General features: G+C 39.0%; 1 protein-coding gene and 1 pseudogene across 5 annotated transcripts in view; one reads left to right on the top strand and one right to left on the bottom strand.

The window, feature by feature from the left end:
• The window catches only part of Cpeb1 (cytoplasmic polyadenylation element binding protein 1), a 103,136-nt gene that overhangs the window by 35,174 nt on the left and 47,246 nt on the right, over nt 1-20,716 (bottom strand). The window lies entirely within an intron of this gene.
• Nucleotides 13,124-14,158, top strand: LOC110297972 (U11/U12 small nuclear ribonucleoprotein 48 kDa protein-like; annotated as a pseudogene).

Raw genomic sequence — 20,716 nt, 5'->3', positions numbered from 1 at the left:
CCTTTCTGCTACAACTCTTTATCTCATACTAAGAGGAAGGCTGAGAAGAACACAGTAGCACAGGCTACCACATAAAGTATCAAAAGGCCTGATGAGCAAAGATTAATTGTAATAAAAAAGATCAATTGTCTTTCAAAGTTATATTTGATACCACGCAGGCATTTGGACCTTTTTTTGTTGTTGTTAAATCAGAGGATATTCTTCATAAGCTATTGTCAAGAACTACCTAAGCACTGAAAAGACACTAAACACTGGTGCCCAGCAGACCTGAGGGAGTTTCACTGTAGGGTATAACACTTTGTGCTACACACTGTACTAGTAATCTAGTAACTCTAGTAATCTTTTGAATAACAATCTCCAATTCTTTCTCCTAAAGTTTCTTTATAAACAAAACTGCTCCCAGTAGGTGTTTTATACCTAATACAAAGCTTCCAATTAAGCTTAAGACAGGTTTTTTGTTTGTTTTGTTTTGTTTTAAATTGTGTTCCTTTTAAAATGTCCGCTTTTCCAGGGGCTAGTAAAATGGCTCAGAAATTAAGAAATATTTACTACTCTTGCAGAGGACCTAGATTCAGTCCCAAGCTCCCACAGAGTGGCTCACAACTCTCTGCAACTCCAGTTCCAGGGAATCAGATGTGTCTTCCGACCTCCTCAGACACTGCATGCACGTGTGTTTCTCCCATGCCCCTCTCTTCCTCCCTCCCCACTCCTCTCACACACACACTTTTTAAAAAGTTAACTTTTCTATAGTTCTCCTGCCAAATTCTAGAACAGCTGAACAAATTCAGGAAATAAACTAACAAAGTTGGATATAGTCTGGCTATGGTTCCAATGTGTCCCCAGAAATTCATGTGTTAGAAATATAATCCCCAAATTCCTGTCTTGAAGATAGTGGGCCTTTGAGAGGTGATTAGAGCTAGAAGATGTCAACGGGGTCCCTAGATAAGAAAATACTGAAGCTAATACATGCTTGGCACCCTCTGTTACACTACAGTACAGTAGAAAGGTCTATATCAGGTACTGACAGATGTTAACACCAACCTCAGATTTCTCCTCTTCAAAACTGTAAGTCAAATAATTTTTTTTAAATCACATTTATTTGTGCTGAGAGTGCAGGTGTTCTTGCATGTATGTGTTCATAGGACAACTTTGGTGGTTAATTCTCTTGTTCCACCATGTGGGTCCTAGGGATCAAACTCATATCAGCACTTAGCAGCAAACATTTTTACTTATTGAGCCATCTCAACAGCTCAATTTCTATTCTTAAATTTTTTTCACCTTTATTTTGTATTTTATGTGTTATAGATATGCACACCTGTATGTCACATACCTGCTATGCCTACAAAAACCAGATTAGTGGATCAGATCCCCTGGGACCAGAGTTATAGATGATTGTTAGATGCTATGTGGGTGCTGGGAATTGAACTTGGGTCCTCTGGAAGAGCAGTCAATGTTCTTAACTGCTCACATATCTCTCTAGCCCCAATTTCTATTCTTGATAATAAAAATTACTCAGCTTCAGATCTTTAAGTCATAGTAACAAAAAATATAGAAAGACTTTTCTAAAATAGGACATCCTTTCGCAGGTACAAACCATGGACAGACTAGTTCTAGGGGTCCTAGTGTTACAGTAACAATTCTGATCTTTTCTAGCCTCAACAGTAAGAGCCCGTCCATCTCTGATAGTGTTCCTCTGTTAAACTGCTGAGTCCTCCACAAGTAACACTCTTAGGTATCTGGCAAGCAAGAAAAAAGAGAAGAATGCCTTAATGCCTTAGGCCCTCCTTTTTTGACACCATTAAGGATGAATGTTACAAAGGTCTCTCCTTTCACAGTTAAAGGAGAGAGGCAGGTAGATACTAAAACAAATATAAGAGAGGCCAGGCTGAAAAAATGATATACCCAGATTACTGAATGGAATCTACACCACAACTATAATAATTCTGTATGTTGTTGAACAATGTTGGTAAGGAACATGTAACTATAGCTAATGTGTGTGAGTAGCAGAATGTTAAATGGATTGTTGTATTTTTCATTATTATAAATACTGCAACAAGGAAAAACAAAAATCTGACCTCCTTTGTTCTTTCTAGACAGTACAGCAACCACATTTGTGCTCTTTTTAATAAATCTCTACTTCATTCACAAATTTCAGTACTCAGAGTAACAAAGATAGGACATAGTCATTTGTCCTCATTATGTTCTTTCAAACAAATGATTTCACAGTCAATTGAGACTGTTGTGATCAATGACTTTTTCTTAACATTCTTGAAAGTCAATGGTCCTACTATATACCATAGAGTAACAAAACTCTAATGCCAGAAATGGGCTACCTCTTTTGGAGTTCTTGACCAGTATGGTTCTACAGACCCTCAAACATTACATGTAGGCTCTTGCTAATGCTCTTGGATTACCCTTCAGAACTTGGCAGTAAAACACCACATACTTGAGTCACAGAATACAGAGAAATCAAGCAGGTACTTACCTGTAAGCGTCATCTCTACTGGCTAGCTTCCATAGTGCTGGAAGCTTCTATGCATGTTACTAGAGTTAAAAAATCAATCGCCAATCTTACAGAATTAAAAAGATGTGAATCGTGTAAGCTACAACAACTACCAGCCTGACGAGCCATGCTCACTAGTGCATCAGTGTTACAAATGTCATGGAAGTAAACAGTCACTTTCTGATGGAACTGAAGTTCCATGCTCACCACCGTTGTAGAGTCCAAGAACCTGTGGTTGGACAGGTCACAGAGCACAGGGGAGAAACCACTACTATCATCCTGCTAAATGGACACAGAATAAGCTCTAATGATCTGTCATTACACCCTCAGGTTACGCATCTGTTCACCTTCATCAGAGAAGCTTTTCTGTGCAGTATATGGTGATTAACATAGAGATAGTCAACTGAGCAGTGTATAGAGAAAAGAGACTGAAGGATGCTCAACCTTAAACATGACATCTATACCACACACTCCTTCCTATCACTCAAGGATCCTTGTGGAAGAGAGACAGAGTTTTTAAGAGGCAAAGGTTTAACTGTAACTGTTTTCTGGATACAGCAGGGAAGCTGGCCCTAAGAATTCACAGCAGTTGAGCTAGTATGTACAAGACATACACAAGCTAAGGCCAGACAAAATTCCAGTATGGACAGGTAAGGTGAACATGAAATCCCACTTCTAGAAGATGAGCTATTGGCAATTGATAGCTGATAGGAAATGGAGCATTAATTTTCTTTAAGGGTGTGGCCCCTAGTAGGGTGAATACCCTCTAGTAAAGTCCACACATACAAGAGCATATGGGCAGCAGAAATCGTTACCAGATGGGCTCTAAAGGCGGGTGGTTGGGTGGGCTGGGGAAGGAGGATGGATCTGGAAGGAGTGAAAGGGTATGACCAAAATACATGGTGTAAAATTTCTCAAAGAACTAATAAAAATATTTTAAAGGTTTTACAAGCCAATACAATTGTATTTCTGACTACCTTTTTGGGGGGGGGGAAATCTTTTGAAACTGGATCTAGCTGTGTCAACCTAGACTAGCTTAGGGCTCACAATGATCCTCCCAATTTAGTTCTTCAAGTTCTGGGGCTACAGATGTATGTCACAGAGAAGGGCCTAAAATTTGCATTTATAACACACTCTCAGGTGCCAGTGCTTCTGGTCTGCTAGTCACAACCTGAGTAGTGAATAGTAACTCCATTCTAAATTGATTTTGTAGAGCAGTGAGGTACTCAGTGGGATAAACTGGATTTGCTTTTTACTTCTATCCCAGATTCTCATTTGCCAGGATCTCATCCTATCCTTTCATACTACTTTCTTCATGGTAGTCAAGCTCCTAGACAACACTTTCAATGGTTCACTAAGATCAAAATCAATCTTCAGGCCCTGGCTTACTTTTTAACCTTCTCTCACACTGTTCACCAAATGTAAAAGGCTAATGTGAGTTAATCACAACTCCCTAGAAGTTCATACTATAGAGAAGGATTTACTGCTAAGCTGAGGGCTAATAGGTAGAAGAGCTCAAAAGACAGAAAAGCATGATAGTCAGAATACCCAAAGTACTGCCTTCAACCTTAAGCTACACACTAATTGATGACATTTGGGATCAGATGTGACAAGAGCACTAAGCTTCCTTTTTATGTCCTATCAGAAAAGTATAATTTTTGAGTTACTTTAACCAATAGCTCTTAATAATCTTCAATAAATTCTGTAAATTATTTCAAACTAGTTTCTATTGACAGTTCTTTTTTTTTTAATATTTTTTATTACATATTTTCCTCAATTACATTTCCAATGCTATCCCAAAAGTCCCCCATAGCGCCCCCCACTTCCCTACCCACCCATTCCCATTCTTTTGGCCCTGGCATTCCCCTATATTGGGGCATATAAAGTTTGCAAGTCCAATGGGCCTCTCTTTCCAGTGATGGCCGACTAGGCCATCTTTCGATACATATGCAGCTAGAGACAAGAGCTCCGGGGTTCATCATGTTGTTCCAACTATAGTGTTGCAGATCCCTTCAGCTCCTTGGGTACTTTCTCTAGCTTCTCCATTGGGAGCCCTGTGATCCATCCAATAGATGACTGTGAGCATCCACTCATGTGTTTGCTAGGCCCCGGCATAGTTTCACAAGAGACAGCTATATTTGGGTCCTTTCAGCAAAATCTTGCTAGTGTATGCAATGGTGTCAGTGTTTAGAAGCTGATTATGGGATGGATCCCTGGATACGGCAGTCTCTAGATGGTCCATCCTTTCATCACAGCTCCAAACTTTGTCTCTGTAACTCCTTCCATGGGTGTTTTGTTCCCAATTCTAAGAAGGGGCATATTGTCCACATTTTGGTCTTCATTCTTCTTGAGTTTCATGTGTTTAGCAAATTGTATCTTATATCTTGGGTATCCTAAGTTTTGGGCTAATATCCACTTATCAGTGAATACATATTGTGTGAGTTCCTTTGTGATTGTGTTACCTCACTCAAGATGATGCCCTCCAGGTCCATCCATTTGGCTAGGAATTTCATAAATTCATTCTTTTTAATAGCTGAGTAGTACTCCATTGTGTAAATGTACCATAATTTCTGTATCCGTTCCTCTGTTGAGGGGCATCTGGGTTCTTTCCAGCTTCTGGCTATTATAAATAGGGCTGCTATGAACATAGTGGAGCATGTGTCCTTTTTACCGGTTGGGACATCTTCTGGATATATGCCCAGGAGAGGTATTGCTGGATCCTCCGGTAGTACTAGATTTTACATTTTTATTCCATTTTAGCAAAGCTCAAAGATAAGTGAATTATACATTATGTTGTCTAGAGTAAAATATACATGTGTTCATGCCACAACACATGTGGAAATAGGAGAACAACTTCAAGTGTTGGCGCTCACCTTCTACTTAGTTTGAGATAGGGTCTCTCTTGCTCGTTGAAATATCTGCCAGGGTAACTGACCTGCTTGTTTCTCCTGATTCAAAGATATTTGCCTACCAACTCCCTGTAGGAGCATACTAAAATTGATTTTTATGTGGGTTTGTGGATTCAGATGAACTAAGGTTGTCAGACTTGTATAACAAGCACGTTACCCAGCGAGCCGTCTTTCCAGCTCTTGATTTTTTTTTCATTCTTGGTCCACGATTCATCAACCTGTGCCCTGATGCCAACAAATTCCACCTTTCTCTTTTCCCCAAAATAAGTTTTCTCTGTGTAGCCCTGGCAGTACTGGAATTATCTCTGTAGACCAAGCTGGCCTCAAACTCAGATCCACTTGCCACTGCCTACCAAGCATTAAGATTAAAGGCATGAACCACCACTGCCCAGTTCCACCTTCTTTTTTTTTTTTAATTTTTAATATTTTTATTACATATTTTCCTCAATTACATTTCCAATGCTATCCCAAAAGTCCCCCATAGCGCCCTCCACTTCCCTACCCACCCATTCCCATTCTTTTGGCCCTGGCATTCCCCTATATTGGGGCATATAAAGTTTGCAAGTCCAATGGGCCTCTCTTTCCATTGATGGCCGACTAGGTCATCTTTCGATACATATGCAGCTAGAGACAAGAGCTCCGGGGTTCTGGTTAGTACATCATGTTGTTCCAACAATAGGGTTGCAGATCCCTTTAGCGCCTTGGGTACTTTCTCTAGCTTCTCCATTGGGAGCCCTGTGATACATCCAATAGCTGACTGTGAACATCCACTCCTGTGTTTGCTAGGCCCCGGCATCGTCTCACAAGAGACAGCTATATTTGGATCCTTTCAGCAAAATCTTGCTAGTGTATGCAATGGTGTCAGCGTTTAGAAGCTGATTATGGGATGGATCCCTGGATACGGCAGTCTCTAAATGGTCCATCCTTTCATCACAGCTACGAACTTTGTCTCTGTAACTCCTTCCCTGGGTGTTTTGTTCCCAATTCTAAGAAGGTGCACAGTGTCCACACTTTGGTCTTCATTCTTCTTGAGTTTCATGCGTTTAGCAAATTGTATCTTATATCTTGGGTATCCTAAGTTTTGGGCTAATATCCACTTATCAGTGAATACATATTGTGTGAGTTCTTTTGTGATTGTGTTACTTCACTCAAGATGATGCCCTCCAGGTCCATCCATTTGGCTAGGAATTTCATAAATTCATTCTTTTTAATAGCTGAGTAGTACTCCATTGTGTAAATGTACCATAATTTCTGTATCCATTCCTCTGTTGAGGGACATCTGGGTTCTTTCCAGCTTCTGGCTATTATAAATAGGGCTGCTATGAACATAGTGGAGCATGTGTCCTTTTTACCGGTTGGGACATCTTCTGGATATATGCCCAGGAGAGGTATTGCTGGATCCTCCGGTAGTACTATGTCCAATTTTCTGAGGAACTGCCAGACTGATTTCCAGAGTGGTTGTACAAGCTTGCAATCCCACCAACAATGGAGGAGTGTTCCTCTTTCTCCACATCCTCGCCAGCATCTGCTGTCACCTGAATTTTTGATCTTAGCCATTCTGACTGGTGTGAGGTGGAATCTCAGGGTTGTTTTGATTTGCATTTCCCTGATGATTAAGGATGTTGAACATTTTTTCAGGTGCTTCTCTGCCATTCGGTATTCCTCAGGTGAGAATTCTTTGTTCAGTTCTGAGCCCCATTTTTTAATGGGGTTATTTGACTTTCTGGAGTCCACCTTCTTGGGTTCTTTATATATATTGGATATTAGACCCTTATCTGATTTAGGATAAGTGAAGATCCTTTCCCAATCTGTTGGTGGTTTTTTTGTCTTATTGATGGTGTCTTTAGCCTTGCAGAGGCTTTGTAGTTTCATGAGGTCCCACTTGTCAATTCTCGATCTTACAGCACAAGCCATTACTGTTCTATTCAGGAATTTTTCCCCTGTGCCCATATCTTCAAGGCTTTTCCCCACTTTCTCCTCTATAAGTTTCAGTGTCTCTGGTTTTATGTGAAGTTCCTTGATCCACTTAGACTTGACCTTAGTACAAGGAGATAGGAATGGATCGATTCGCATTCTTCTACATGTTAACAACCAGTTGTGCCAGCACCATTTGTTGAAAATGCTGTCTTTCTTCCACTGGATGTTTTTAGCTCCCTTGTCGAAGATCAAGTGACTGTAGGTGTGTGGGTTCATTTCTGGGTCTTCAATTCTATTCCATTGGTCTATTTGTCTGTCACTATACCAGTACCATGCAGTTTTTATCACAATTGCTCTGTAGTAGAGTTTTAGGTCCGGCATGGTGATTCCACCAGAGGTTCTTTTATCCTTGAGAAGAGTTTTTGCTATCCTAGGTTTTTTGTTATTCCAGATGAATTTGCAGATTGCACTTTCTAATTCGTTGAAGAATTGAGTTGGAATTTTGATGGGGATTGCATTGAATCTGTAGTTTGCTTTTGGCAAGATAGCCATTTTTACAATGTTGATCCTGCCAATCCATGAGCATGGGAGATCTTTCCATCTTCTGAGATCTTCTATAATTTCTTTCTTCAGAGACTTGAAGTTTTTATTATACAGATCTTTCACTTCCTTAGTTAGTCACGCCAAGATATTTAATATTATTTGTGACTATTGAGAAGGGTGTTGTTTCCCTAATTTCTTTCTCAGCCTGTTTATTCTTTGTGTAGAGAAAGGCCATTGATTTGTTTGAGTTAATTTTATATCCAGCTACTTCACCAAAGCTGTTTATCAGGCTTAGGAGTTCTCTGGTGGAATTTTTAGGGTCACTTATATATACTATCATATCATCTGCAAAGAGTGATATTTTGACTTCATCTTTTCCAACTTGTATCCCTTTGACCTCCTTTTGTTGTCGAATTGCTCTGGCTAGGACTTCAAGTACAATGTTGAATAGGTATGGAGAAAGTGGACAGCCTTGTCTAGTCCCTGATTTTAGAGGGATTGCTTCAAGCTTCTCACCATTTACTTTGATGTTGGCTACTGGTTTGCTGTAGATTGCTTTTATCATGTTTAGGTATGGGCCTTGAATTCCTGATCTTTCCAAGACTTTTATCATGAATGGGTGTTGGATCTTGTCAAATGCTTTTTCCGCATCTAACGAGATGACCATGTGGTTTTTGTCTTTGAGTTTGTTTATATACTGGATTACGTTGATGGATTTCCGTATATTGAACCATGCCTGCATCCCTGGGATGAAACCTACTTGGTCAGGATGGATGATTGTTTTGATGTGTTCTTGGATTCGGTTAGCAAGAACTTTATTGAGGATTTTTGCATCAATATTCATAAGGGATATTGGTCTGAAGTTTTCTATCTTTGTTGGGTCTTTTTGTGGTTTAGGTATCAGAGTAATTGTGGCTTCATAGAATGAGTTGGGTAGAGTACCTTCTGTTTCTATTTTGTGGAATCGTTTGTGAAGAACTGGGATTAGATCTTCTTTGAAGGTCTGATAGAACTCTGCACTAAACCCATCTGGTCCTGGGCTTTTTTTAGTTGGGAGACTATTAATGACTGCTTCTATTTCTTTGGGGGATATAGGGCTGTTTAGATCATTAACCTGATCTTGATTCAACTTTGGTACCTGGTATCTGTCTAGGAACTTCTCCATTTCATCCAGGTTCTCCAGTTTTGTTGAGTATAGCCTTTGGTAGAAGGATCTGATGGTGTTTTGGATGTCTTCAGGATCTGTTGTTATGTCTCCTTTTTCATTTCTGATTTTGTTAATTAGGATGCTTTCCCTGTGCCCTCTAGTGAGTCTGGCTAAGGGTTTATCTATCTTGTTGATTTTCTCAAAGAACCAGCTCCTTGATTGGTTGATTCTTTGAATAGTTTTTCTTGTTTCCACTTGGTTGATTTCGCCCCTGAGTTTGATTATTTCCTGCCGTCTACTCCTCTTGGGTGAATTTGCTTCCTTTTGTTCTAGTGCTTTTAGGTATGTTGTCAAGCTGCTAATGTGTGCTCTCTCTAGTTTCCTTTTGGAGGCACTCAGAGCTATGAGTTTTCCTCTTAGAAATGCTTTCATTGCGTCCCATAAGTTTGGGTATGTTGTGGCTTCATTTTCATTGAACTCTAAAAAGTCCTTAATTTCTTTTTTTATTCCTTCCTTGACCAAGGTATCATTGAGAAGAGTGTTGTTCAGTTTCCACGTGAAGGTTGGCTTTCTATTATTTATTTTGTTATTGAAGATCAGCCTTAGTCCATGGTGATCTGATAGGATGCATGGGACAATTTCATTATTTTTGTATCTGTTGAGGCCTGTTTTGTGACCAATTATGTGGTCAGTTTTGGAGAAGGTACCATGAGGTGCTGAGAAGAAGGTATATCCTTTTGTTTTAGGATAGAATGTTCTGTAGATATCTGCCAGATCCATTTGATTCATAATTTCTCTTAGTTTCTCTGTGTCCCTGTTTAGTTTCTGTTTCCATGATCTGTCCATTGGTGAAAGTGGTGTGTTGAAGTCTCCCACTATTATTGTATGAGGTGCAATGTGTGCTTTGAGATTTACTAAAGTTTCTTTAATGAATGTGGCTGCCTTTGTATTTGGAGCATAGATATTCAGGATTGATAGTTCCTCTTGGAGGATTTTACCTTTGATGAGTATGAAGTGTCCCTCCCTGTCTTTTTTAATGACTTTGGGTTGGAAGTCAATCTTATCAGATATTAGAATGGCTACTCCAGCTTGTTTCTTCATACCATTTGCTTGGAAAATTGTTTTCCAGCCTTTCATTCTGAGGTAGTGTCTATCTTTTTCTCTGAGATGAGTTTCCTGTAAGCAGCAAAATGTTGGGTCTTGTTTGTGTAGCCAGTTTGTTAGTCTATGTCTTTTTATCAGGGAGTTGAGTCCATTGATATTAAGAGATATTAAGGAAAAGTAATTGTTGTTTCCTGTTATTTTTGTTGTTAAAGTTGGCATTCTGTTCTTGTGGCCGTCTTTTAGGTTTGTTGAAGGATTACCTTCTTGTTGTTTCTAGGGCGTGGTTCCTGTCCTTGTATTGGTTTTTTTCTGTTATTATCCTTTGAAGGGCTGGATTCGTGGAGAGATAATGTGTGAATTTGGTTTTGTCGTGGAATACTTTGGTTTCTCCATCTATGTTAATTGAGAGTTTGGCTGGGTATAGTAGCCTGGGCTGGAATTTGTGTTCTCTTAGTTTCTGTATAACATCCGTCCAGGATCTTCTGGCTTTCATAGTCTCTGGTGAAAAATCTGGTGTAATTCTGATAGGCTTGCCTTTATATGTTACTTGGCCTTTTTCTCTTACTGCTTTTAGTATTCTATCTTTATTTAGAGCATTTGTTGTTCTGATTATTATGTGTCGGAAGGTATTTCTTTTCTGGTCCAGTCTATTTGGAGTTCTGTAGGCTTCTTGTATGTTCAAGGGCATCTCTTTCTTTAGATTTGGGAAGTTTTCTTCTATAATTTTGTTGAAGATGTTTGCTGGTCCTTTGAGTTGAAAATCTTCATTCTCATCCACTCCTATTATCCGTAGGTTTGGTCTTCTCATTGTGTCCTGTATTTCTTGGATGTTTTGAGTTAGGATCTTTTTGCATTTTACATTTTCCTTGATTGTTGTGCCGATGTTCTCTATGGAATCTTCTGCACCTGAGATTCTCTCTTCCATCTCTTGTATTCTGTTGCTGATGCTGGTATCTATGGTTCCAGATTTCTTTCCTAGGGTTTCTATCTCCAGTGTTGCCTCATTTTGGGTTTTCTTTATTGTGTCTACTTCCCTTTTTAGGTCTAGTATGGTTTTGTTCATTTCCATCATCTGTTTAGATGTGTTTTCCTGTTTTTCATTAAGGACTTCTACCTGTTTGATTAGGTTATCCTGTTTTTCTTTAAGGATTTGTAACTCTTTAGCAGTGTTCTCCTGCAATTCTTTAAGGGATTTTTGTGCTTCCTCTTTATTGTCTTCTACCTGTTTACCAGTGTTCCTTTGTATTTCTTTAAGTGTGTTATTAAAGTCCTTCTTGAAGTCCTCTACCATCATCAAGAGATATGCTTTTATATCCGTGTCTAGCTTTTCCGGTGTGTTGGGGTGCCCTGGACTGGGCGAAGTGGGAGTGCTGGGTTTTGATGATGGTGAGTGGTCTTGGTTTCTGTTAGTAAGATTATTACGTTTACCTTTCGCCATCTGGTAATCTCTGGGGTTAGTTGTTGTTGTTGTCACTGTTTAAAGATTGGAGCAGAGGCTGTGTTCCACTCACCAGCAGTCTCAAAATCCTGTGGCGGGGGTCGTGGGTAGCTGGCAGTACCCCGGTGCTGGTCCAGCCGGAAGAGGCCTGTGGTCCTACTCAGGCCGGTTTTCTGCTTCCCTAACTAATGCAGTCTCTGGTCCCGCGTGCAATTGGATTGGAGCAGAAGCTGTGTTCCACTCACCAGAAGTCTTAAGATCCTGTGGCGGGTGTTGTGGGTAGCTGGCGAGTGTCAGCTGACCCTGCGCCCTACCAGCTCCACCTTCTTAATATGAGCCAAACCTTAAGTTGCCACCTTCCTCAAATGGCCAATATACTGACCCCTAAAACTCAAATCCATTATGTCAGGGGTCACACCCTTGGAGCTATCATTCATGTAGACATCCTTTTAAAATCTAGACTCATAGTTTGCTCCACACTGAATTTTCTTTTGTAAATCTTCCTTGGAAGGCTCGATTTCTACAGAGGGCTGTATTCATTTCCTGTGTGGGTATTCTCCACATGTTTGATGTGAAAAACCACTTTGGAATTCCTAATTAGCTCATCATTGCCCTTCTTGTGGATAAGAAGTTCATAGACCTTTATGGTTTTTACTTTAATGTGAGTTTCTTCAACTATTCTCATCTTAGGGCAGAGAAAACATCTTCACTCCCCACAATTTTGAATCCCTTCCACATCAGGAACCTTACCAGGTATGCTGCATATCCTGTAAACACACCATCTGAATATCCATGACCTTTTCAAGTCTCACCACTGAGCTGAAAGTACCAGCAGGCTTTCCCTAAGTCATCACTCATTTAAAACATGGTTAGTTTTAAATCTATATACCAACATGGCCTTGGCACTGGTGGCAGAGTGAGGAGGGAGTCACCAATCAATGCTATAGCATCAGTGTTTCACAAGTGCCACAGAAAAACTCTGAAGGTTATGTGGATGCCAAACACTCATAAAGTATGCAGGAAAATCAGTGAGGAGCGGTTTTTGATTCATACTTAGGGCAGTGAAGTGAATCTGAAGTTGATATCACTCAAGTCATCATCCTCTGGAGTGTCTAAGTCCTACGTACAGAATTTAAAACCTCTTCAGGTAGAGTGTCCAAGGTTTACATAAAAGAAAGTATTTTTCTGTTGGCTTCTTGTAGTAGTAGTTAACACCCTAACCTTTATGGACACAGTGGTTAATAACTGATGGCAATCTGTTATGGACTACATGGATAGTACATCTGAGGGCTGCTTAAAGCAGAATTGAGTGAGCAGAATGTAATATTATTTATAGTCTACTGCTCTATTAGGACATGGTCTCTAAACCAGTTGATCCTGAGTTTATGAAGCATTTATATCAAACAGTATCACTTCACATACTGTCAAAGCAAGCATGCTTATACAGTAGGAACATAAACCACTTAAAATTGGATAATAAAATAAATTTAGGAACATAAAGCTAAAATATCTTCTCTCAGAGCAAGTCCATGTAGTGCTGTTGCCAGATGCTGAATGAGGTGATGGCACACCTAGAATGGATGCTGAAGGAGGTGATGGCACACCTAGAATGGATGCTGAAGGAGGTGATGGCACACCTAGAATGGATGCTGAAGGAGGTGATGGCACACCTAGAATGGAGTGCCAGTGGGACTCTAGGGACAAGGTGGAGGATGAGGATGAAACTCAACTGTCCTTATGATTGAAATCATCACACACCTAAATCACTAGAAAAGCACAAAGAATCTTACAGATTGAGGAAACTAGGCTATGCCAAAAAAGACGATGCCGTACCTGGTTGGTTTGTTTTCTGTGAGAAGAAAAGTTACTTTGGATAAAGATTCACAGTTTTAGACAATTAAACAAGCCAGAACTGAAGTTGGGAAAGGGTGACTTAGAATCAAGTAATCCCAGGCTGCATCCTTCAGTGCCTGTTGAAGTTCCTCTCAATCACAAATGGTCTGTCTATGATCTCACCTCTTGCCTTTTATGATTTTTGTCATTGAGGAAGCAAAGAAAAATGTGCTCTGGTTCTGAAGTCACTGAAAATGATAGTGATCTGTTCGTAGAATTGGCTGCTAAAGTCAATAAAGAAAATAGCCAAAAACTAACTACCCAAAATCTTACATGAAAATTATTGTAGAAGTGAAAAATAATAAAAGAAGACACTAGTCTTACAGAGCTAAAGAATGTTCATATAACCAAAAATTATATGTTGAGGTAATTCAGGATGTGATAAAAGTACACATTGAAGTAACTATTGGCAAGAAAAATGAAAAAATCAGAATGGTGCTGAAAAGAATGAAGGCCACCAGTCAGTCGTAAATCATAATAGTCTGTTGAGAGTTATTTGGCTAGCTGAATGTTGATAGTTTATGACACAGGAGGTTATGAGTAGGAGCCCACACAAAAGAAAGGGAAATATAGATAAAAATTCTGATTCAAAAAGAAGAAAAGGGAATGGTGGAGAAAAACATCATAGTCAGAAAAAGGCTAAGCTTATAAACAGAATGTTTGTGAATGCATTAATTATGCTTATACCACAACGAATGTGCTGATGTTTACATTAAAATCTTTGCATAGGAAAAGTAGCTATTATAATTGTGTAATGCACATTATTTTAATAAATACTTATGCTTCAAAATATCTTCTCTAGTAAAACATAAAAATTACAAAGTATTTTTGGAACCTATGCTGAGAAGATGTTGAAAGGATAGTAAGACTCTGGCTCTTACAGCAGTGAGCAGCAACCCTATCACTGGAACTAACAGTACAAGGATCCCAGGGAAGCAGCATTCTTGGGTATCACTGTAGCTGAAAATAGTGAACACTGATTTTACCCTAACAAGAAATATACTGGTAAGACAATACATGTAGATAGAATATGCCAAAACAATGCACACCATGAAAATGAATGGATTGTAAAATCTGCAGGTGTGACTTACTTTGCAGTTAGTAACAAGAAAAGGCCATTAACTAAAGGCACTTTGGCACAAGAGAAAGAGAGCATGTAGTTAAATGAAGAAGAGCAAGTGTTTTAGACAAAGAACAAAGTTGAGAGATTCTGAAGTTGCACTCCAACAGTGTAATGATCAAATGAAAACTAATTTGAAAGCACAGCTATAAGAATTAAATGAAAAATGTCAGTTTTAGGATTAGAAAACAAGTCTGAGGCCTGACAACATACTTAAAACAAGAAAAAGACCAAAAGTATCTTTTAATACCCACTGGCTGGTGCTGTATGTTAACTGCCAGTATCAATCTTGGGCATTCAAGTTTATTGTACTGTTTTATTCCTAACAATCAATTTAAAAGCATAGCAAGATCATTTTGTTGTTCTTGATGGCAATTAAGGTGTTTGGAAATATCTAGGGTGTTATGTATTTAGAAAGTTAACAGTTCTAAGTACCTTTCTACATTCTTTTGCTCCTTTTATTTTTAATTAAACAAAAATGCCTTCAATTTAATTCAAGAGAACATTTTATTGTTGTATAAGCATGTTCTGGTGGTTTGGTTGTTTACAGGATAATCTAAAATAAAAGGACTCTGGAATGTTTTTATTTAGGATAAGTTTCCATAATATGAAACAAACAATAGTTCTTCCATATGATTACAATAGAAAGTTCCTTCAATGTAGCATATACAATTATTAATTTAATCTATAAAAGTTCATCTTGTTTTCTGACATTTCCATTGTTTAAAAAAGATGGGGGAAAGCCCAAGTTTATGTGGTACCTAGAACTTTTCTGTAACAATATTTTGAATGTTTAGATCCTTTATATATCATTCTCATTTGTTTCCCACTTTAACCAGAATCCCATAATTGATTCACATTTATGTCAATGGAGCTTGAGAACACACCTACCACACCACTCTGATGAACAGAACTCATTTTGCCAATATTTGGTTACCTACCAGAATTTCCATTCAATTGTACCATTCAATGAAATTCTACTTCTAAGAAACTCAACTAAGAGGAATAAAAACTATGTATTCCTCTAAATAACTGTACAAGGATGGTAATAGCTTTACTAACAACTGCCCAAACCTTGATTAAGTCTAAGATAAAAATATAGTATTTTAATATAGTGCATTAATGTTCATTATTAAGGGTATACAATACTGACATTAAAAAAAAAAACCAGAAACCTATGAATGTTGAGCAGAGTTAATGGTGCATATACTGAGTATTCAGGGGTGAGCTATATCTCTATCTATAGCTTACTTAGGATTAAATCATAAAAATAAGACATATTCACGGGTGGTTAGAAGAGTAAGTAGCCATGTGATAAAATGAGTATGACAAAATATCCATCAAATCTTGGTAGTAGATATTACAGGTACCCACTCATCTTGTAATTATTTCAACTTTCTTGATGTGATTGAATTATTCACAATAAAATGTTGAAAACTAAATGGCTAGACTAACTGGCTTTATTAAGTAAGGTTTTATAGTGAATGTATATATATTAAAAATCTATAGGCTGAAGGTTTTGATAAAAAGCAACTTAACCCAAATGATAAAAGTCATTTTAAAATTTATAATGGCTAAGGTATATTTTCAAACAGACAGTATTTTAATTTTCCCTAATTCTTTGGATGTATCTAGTAAAACAAAGTATCTTTAATTAAAGATTGAAGCAGTCTTCTGAATTTCAAAGCACCATTTTGGCATATTTTTTTAAGACTGAATTAACATCATAAGATAGAAAGCTCTCCCATGTTCACAGAGCTGTAGGATTAATATAGTGAAAACGGCCATTCTAACAATAACAATCCCCATCAAAATCTCAACACAATTCTTCCCCAAACTTGAAAGGATAATGCGTAACAGTTTCCTCCAAGATTGAAACATTCTATCCAACACAGAAGCTCCTGAAGCAGTAAGGTAAACAACTCAAAATAGCTTTAGGAAGTACCTGAAACCAACTAGATCCTCTTACAGAGCTACAGTAATAAAAATAGTATGGCACTGGCATAAAAACAAAGTATGTTAAGCTAGGCATAGTGGTATACACCTTTAATAGGATTCAGGAGGCAGACGGATCTTTGTGAGTTTGAGGCCACCTAGTTAACAAAGCAAATTCCAGACAGCTAAGGCTGCTATACAGAACAACCCCATCTTGAGAAACCAGTCAACCAACCAACCAATTGATAAATGGAATTGAATTGAACATCCAGACCTAAGTCCACACACTTGTGGACACCTGACTTTTAACAAAAAGTCAAAATGTACATACTGAGGGGAAAAGTATCCTGCTACCTGCCAACCCAGATGTAGAACTTTCAGCTACCTCTCTAGCACCATTATCTCCATGAGTGATGCTTTGTTTACCATCATAATGATAATGGACTAAACCTTTGAACTGTACACCAGTCCCAATTAAATATTTTTCTTTTACAAGAGTTGCTGTGGTCATGGGGTCTCATCACAGTGACGGAAACCCTAAGATATTCATTATGAAGAAGCAAAGGAAAATCGATCTTGATGAACCTGGAGTCTTAGCTTACACATTTCTGGTTTTTCAATCATTCCTTTCTATTTTGTGAACTATGTACTGGGAAATTTCCAACATAGTATTTTTTGAAAGTTAGTTCTCATTAATTTAGTCATTTTTAAATAAGAAAATGTGTGATTCAGACCCTTTCACAAGAATTGATCAACCAAGCCAATAGTACACACAAATCAAAATTCTCTGGGATCAAAGCCCTCATAGTTCTAGTACCAAGAAATAGAGCCACAAGAAAAGAAGTACAAGAACTGAAGGACCTCCTGTTTGTTCTTCACTGGAGAACAAAGCTTAGAATAAACCAAAGACACTGCTACCAAAAGCAGAGGTAGAATCCAAATCTAGACCTGTTGGTATGGCACCAATAAACACAATATGCCCATTCCTCTTCACTCAGATCCCCATGGAGCTTTGCATTAAACTATCCCATCCTACCAAGAATTCAATTAGTTTTAAGATTTATTTTTATTTTATGTGTTTGAGTATTTAGTCTGCATGTATAAAAGTACATGAGGCCATGGTAGGACATCAGATGTCCTGGAATTCGAGTTACAGATGTTTATAAGCTACCACATGGGTGCTGGGAACCAAACTTAGGTTCTCTGAAACAGCACTAAATATTCTTAACCACTAGACTCTCTCTCTAGCCCCAAGAACTAAATTATTAACTCTTGCTCTTTCCCCTTTTCCTAAAATTTCCAGTTACTCTTTAAAAAGCCAGCTTGATTACTATGATACTCCCAAGGTCTCATTGCCATATACATGCATTATATTTGAAGATAATTTTAATTCCTCAAGGAAATCAAAAGCAAATCTTGTTGAGTATTCAAGACCAGCTTAATACAATCGATGGATTCTGAAAGGGAAGTTAAATATAGAGTCTAATATCCTGTTTAGTACTGTCCCCAAGTTATACATAAAAATCAATATAGCTGAAGTGGTAAGTCAGGATTAACATATGAACGGACCTCCAAACAGACAAACAAACATATATGGACCAGGGCAAGTAACTTGGTGGTAAAATGCTCATCTAGTGTGCACAGGCCCTGTGTTCAATCCCTAACACTCAGTGACATAAAGACTAAGCTGGTCAATTTCTAGAGGATTATCAAAGATGTGTATTGAAAACTCAAAAGGGGGCTGGAGAGATGGATCAGCAGTTAAGAGCACTGGTTGCTCTTCCAGAGGTCTTGAGTTCAATCCCCAGCAACCACATATTGGCTCACAACTATCTGTAATGGATCCGATGTTTTCTTCTGGTGTATCTGAAGACAGTGTACTCATATACATAAAAGAAATACATAAAATAAATCTTAAAAAAAGAAAGTTCAAAAAGATATTTATTCTAAGATGGTGTCTTAGTCAGGGTTTCTATTCCTGCACAAACATCATGACCAATAAGCAAATTGGGGAGGAAAGGGTTTATTTGGCTTACACTTCCACACTGCTGTTCATCACCAAGGAAGTCAGGACTGGAACTCAAGCAGGTCAGGAACAGGAGCTGATGCAGAGGCCATGGAGGGATGTTCCTTACTGGCTTGCTTCCCCTGGCTTGCTCAGCCTGCTCTCTTATAGAACCCAAGACTGCCAGCCCAGAGATGGTTCCACCCACAAGGGGCCTTTCCCCCTTGATCACTAATTGAGAAAATGCCCCACAGCTGGATCTCTTGGAGGCACTTCCCCAACTGAAGCTCCTTTCTCTGTGATAACCTCAGCCTGTGTCAAGTTGACACAAAACCAGCCAGTACAGATGGTAAAGCCTACTTTCAGGGATAACCACAGATGTAGCAAAAGTTTTAACTTGAGGTACTCATTAGTGTATAAAACAGATACTTATTTTTATCAGTCTAAATTATGGAAACCCTGAATTCTATTCATGCATTTAGACTCTTAATTCATAATGCTTCTACTTACATAGCAGAATGTTATACAAACCTATAAAATATAAAAATTAATAAGAGAAAAAGGAAGCGAAATGGGGAATTAACATTCTGAAAAACACTTCATGTAGATGAAACCTGTATGATGTTAGAGAGATACTGGGAGATTGATCAAAATGTCTGTAGTAGTTATGTACAATGTCTCTCAATTTTTTTTTGGGGGGGGAGTCTATTTTCTACAAACCTTTTATAACAAGCATTACTAGAAGAAAAAATACTTCTTAGTAAATAGGGTAAGGTGCTCAGATTTAACACTCTCCAAGCAAATTTGCTTTTTTTTTTATGTTTGCAAAATGTCCACACCAAAATGAGATTTTAAATTTTCATAAGGGCTAGAGAGATGGTTCAGTGGTTAAGAGCACTGATTGCTCTTCCAGAGGTCCTGAGTTCAATTCCCAGTAAGCACATGATGGCTCACAACCATCTGTAATGGGATCTGATGCCCTCTTCTGGCATCTGAAAACATGCCACAGGGGCATATGTTCCACTATGTTCACAGTGGCCTTATTTGTAATAGCCAGAAGCTGGAAACAATCTAGATGTTCCACAACAGAAGAATGGATACAGAAAATGTGGTTCATTTACACAATGGAATACTACTCAGCTATTAAGAATGAGGACATCCTGAGTTTTGCAGGCAAATGGATGGAACTAGAAAGCATCCTGAGTGAGGTAACTCAGACCCAAAAGGACATGCATGGTATGTACTCACTAATAAGTGGATAATAGACAAACAAACAAACAAAAAACCCACCAAACAACAACAACAAAAACCCCAAAACCAAAAACAGAAAAACCCAGAATACCCAAGATACAGTCCACAAAACTCAAAAAGCTCAACAAGCTGCAGTGCCCAAGTCAGGACTCCTCAGTCCCACTTGGGAGAGAGAAGAAAGCAATCACAAGTAGGGAGGGAGGGAGGGAGGGAGGGAGGGAGGGAGGGAGGGAGGGAGGGAGGGACCTGAGAGGGAAAGAGGATAGGGAGGGGGAGGGGTGAGAGAAGAACCTGATCTGATATTGGGTGAATTGTGTGAGGGAAAAGGAATGAAGCTCTGAGGGCCAGCACAAAGAATGGAAACAAGCAACCTCAGGAGGTAGGAGGTTGGGGGAGGGGGGAGACCCTCCAGAATACACCAGAGACCTGAGTGGTGAGAGACTGTCAGGACTCAAAGGGATGAAATAACAGTAGGGAGAGGGAACTTACAGAGCCTACCTCCAGCAGGAAGACAGGGCATCAATGAGGAAGAGGGGGGCCATCCCACAGTCACAACTCTGACCTAGAATTGTTCCTGTCTGAGAGAATTACAAGGATGGAAATGGAAAGGAACTTGAGGAAAAGAAGGTCCAATTACAGGCCGAAAGTGGGATTCGGCTCAAGGGGAGGTCCCAAGACCTGACACTATTACTGAGGCCATGGAGCACTCACAAAAAGGGACCTAGCATGACCACACTCTGAAGACCCAATCAAGCAGCTGAAAGAGTCAGATGCAGATATTTGCACCCAACCAATGATCCCTGTTAAATTAGGGACGGCTGAAAGAAGCTGAGGAGGAGGGCAATCCTGCAGGAGGACCAGCAGTCTCAATTAATCTGGACCCCTGAGATCTCTCAAACACTGGACCACCAAACAGGCAGCATACACCAGCTGATATGAGGCCCCCAACAC

Source organism: Mus caroli, unplaced genomic scaffold (assembly GCF_978045245.1).
Source record: "Mus caroli unplaced genomic scaffold, Mus_caroli_1 scaffold_8, whole genome shotgun sequence".
NCBI lineage: Eukaryota > Metazoa > Chordata > Mammalia > Rodentia > Muridae > Mus > Mus caroli.
The sequence above is the reverse complement of the archived record's forward strand: the minus strand, read 5'-3'. Positions and strand labels throughout refer to the sequence as shown.